Genomic DNA, 3,165 nt, shown 5'->3' with positions numbered 1-3,165 from the left:
CAGGCTGCTTCGCATGTTCTTCAGCAACCACTCATCCTTCAGAGGTGTTCAAAGGAGCGCTTCATTTAACCACACAATGACGCCTGCTGTAGTGACTTCAGTCTCATCCAACTCGGTGGTTTCTGAGGCCTTGCATGATGGTCACCCCTCATGGACTGTACTATACTGTACCAACTATACATGTGACCCGTTTTAATACATTTTATACTATATTGATGATGTATACCATTGCACATAGATCTCACATATTTGTATTAGTATTCTTAGTATTTTTATTATTTTTTATTGTATTCCTCATAAATTCATTATTTATTATTCATTTCCTATTCCCTACATATCTCTGCTGCTGTGAGACTGAAATTACCCTTCAGGGACAAATAAAGAGCTACCTACCTACCTAATTATAAAAGCTTTGACTCAAAATTTGATTCAGATCAAATTAGTTGAAATTAACATAGACACTTCCACAACTGCAATCAAATGCTTGAAATCTTTTCTGTATATGATACACAAGTGATAATGGAATAGAATCTGAGAATAAGTTTATGTCTCAATTGTGCCCTGCCTCCAGAAGTTACATTTGTCACAACTCACTGAAAACAATATTTTAGGTGAGCTTGTTAAAAATGCAACCAGCTATTAAAGATGTTTTACCAATCAATGGCAGCCAGTGCGCTGTTCTTTGCAGCTGTGTGCCGGCGAAGAGGCATCAGGGCTGATGATGACTTAACAAGCTGGTCAGGAAGACCAAATCTGTGGAACTGGACAGTGTGGCAGCAGTGGCAGAGAGAAGGCTGAGGGATAAGATCGGTGGCATCCTTGACAACCTCTCTCACCTAGAATATAAGAAACACCTCTGAATATAATGCAGCTAAGTACAACACCACCACTAACTACAACCTCAATGCTGAAACATACAACATAAATAACACCTCTATGACAGTATCAAAAAAAAAAAAAGAAAAACTGGAGCATTACAGGCAACGTAAAAGTAGACTTTATGGCAGAATAGTTGCAGGCCTACACTATGCAGAGCTATTTGCACAAAGCACAAATCATCATGCACAATCATGTATGGCTCAAGTATTGTAATGTACTGTATATAATGTGCATATTGTAAATGTGTATAGCTTTTGGGTGTCATTTGTTTGTTTGTTTTCACCTTAGATAGTTATTTATCTGTTCCCTAACTCTTCAGACTGTAACATGTGAATTTGACTTGATTAATAAAGTCTTGGCATTTTATTTAGTTTTCATATTTGTAATGCAATAGTAAAAATGAAAGTTACTTATTTAATTTGTATTCGCCTATCCATTCTATTTATCTGTTATCGCTATATTTTATTTCAATGTTTAATACTTATTTACCTAAATCTCCCGCACTTTAATGTTTCATACGTGATTTTGTTTTGTGAAAAAAGGCAAAATAAACTTTGAGTAATGTCAAGATCAGAAAGTAAAGCAGCTAAATGTTGCTTTGCTGCTCTAAAATAGGTCTACAAGTGAAGTCAGACAACGGTTTCTTCTGTCTTCCCTCAAATGAGGCCAGTGACAGTCGTACTCTCCAGACTTCTAGCACATTACAAAGGACAGGGATTCTCGTTCACTTTAGTAGAATGGCGTGTCAGAGTGCGGCCGGTAGTTACGCAGTTTACGTTAATGTTTTGGCGTAGCAGAGGCCCAGGTGAAAGGAAGTGGTCCTACCGTGGACGAGTAGCCACCAAATCGGGACAGCAAGAGTGACTGGAAGTGAGGATATCCAACGAATGATTTCAAGTCTTTTTAGCCAAGACGATCAATAGAAAAACATACATCAGGTGAGATTATGAACCGAATTGGATGATTCGTCTTTCTGGAATAACGTTACTCTTTTGCATGTGTTGGCCTTGCTAGCTATTAGCAAGCTGGCTGGCTTACATGGTGATGGTGCATGGTGGCTGCAGTTACTGTCCAGACGTTCTGTTGCATTAACTGTTAGAAGCTGTAAATATTTGGGAGAAGCCATGTTTAAATTTAGCTCTATAAATCACACGGTCGGGGCCAGACAGGCACACTAGACACAGGCTACATGCCTGTAGCCATTAAAATAGCCAGGTCAATAACTGGTTCCAGACAGGCGCGATCCGTTTGATTTAGCGTTAACATTCGCTAGCCATGCTAGGTAAAGTTACCCTGTTGAACGCCGCAAGAGGGTTTCCATTGCAGTAATGCGAGTCTTTGCTCAGTCGGTAACGCTGTGTAAGCGGATAATAGGCTATCTGAGACATTGTTTAGATACTTCATTTGTACCAAGTCTTTATTTACAACATAGTATCAGCTGAGCTAACGTAACGTAAATAAGCTAATTTGTCATATGGTCACGTTAGCACCCAGTAGTTTGTTAATGTAAGCTAACGTCACGGTTCATTCTTTGCCACCAATAATGAGGCCACGAACCTTGAGAGGCTTTGCTGTCTTTAGTGTGCCTATAATTTCAAACAGGCATCACAAAATATTGAATCAACTTGCTTTAATGTTGTGGTCATGTACATTAACTCAGCTAACGTTAGTTATCTACAAATGCTTGACAGAAATGGAGCTGGTTAGTTGCTAACTAGCTAGCTAATGTTACTCAGCATGGTCTGTGTAACGTTAACCTTAACTTAATGGTACATTTTAAGAGAGGAAGCTAATATGGTGTAAAAATGACGTGTGTTACCAACTGGTTTACGGTGGACAATAATATAAATTGATGTCATACTGGCCCGAGGTCAGTTAATGACTACTATTGGATATGATGCAGTGAAAATGAATTATTCTGGCTAATGTTCTAAACATTGTGTTCGGCATGCGTGTCTTGCTTGACATAGCTGCCAGAAACAATTTCCTCTTTGGCAGCAAACCCTGTGCAAAACTGTGGGACCTCGGCATGTCAATATGAGCTCACAGGTGTGAAAGAAACTGACATTGGGATCAAAGTTACTTAAGCCCCTTTCAGACCAACACTGCTATTTGTAAATGTTTTTGAAATTTAATAAGTCGTTGTTATGTTGAAAACAACAAAGTCCTTTTTACCCTTTTGTTGACCTAACATTTCTGTAACTCTTCCTGCTCAACTTAAACGGACCGTTTTACATATTTTTCCTCTTATCTGTTGTGCTATTTATCCATCTAGATGTTTTGGTG

The 3,165-nt window shown here is 38.7% G+C and overlaps 1 protein-coding gene across 5 annotated transcripts in view; it reads left to right on the top strand.

The window, feature by feature from the left end:
* The first annotated feature begins 1,548 nt into the window (after nt 1-1,548).
* dicer1 (dicer 1, ribonuclease type III) overlaps nt 1,549-3,165 on the top strand; it is a 75,190-nt gene continuing 73,573 nt past the window's right edge. For 2 of the 5 annotated variants that reach the window (XM_044165780.1, XM_044165783.1), the window contains exon 1: nt 1,551-1,817. The gene's annotated coding sequence lies outside the window, so the exon portion shown is untranslated. Of the gene's footprint in view, nt 1,818-3,165 lie in introns of all 5 variants that reach the window. The other 3 variants (XM_044165782.1, XM_044165781.1, XM_044165784.1) reach the window with 3 other exon arrangements.

Source organism: Siniperca chuatsi, linkage group LG15, assembly GCF_020085105.1.
Source record: "Siniperca chuatsi isolate FFG_IHB_CAS linkage group LG15, ASM2008510v1, whole genome shotgun sequence".
NCBI classification, from domain to species: domain Eukaryota; kingdom Metazoa; phylum Chordata; class Actinopteri; order Centrarchiformes; family Sinipercidae; genus Siniperca; species Siniperca chuatsi.
The sequence above is the reverse complement of the archived record's forward strand: the minus strand, read 5'-3'. Positions and strand labels throughout refer to the sequence as shown.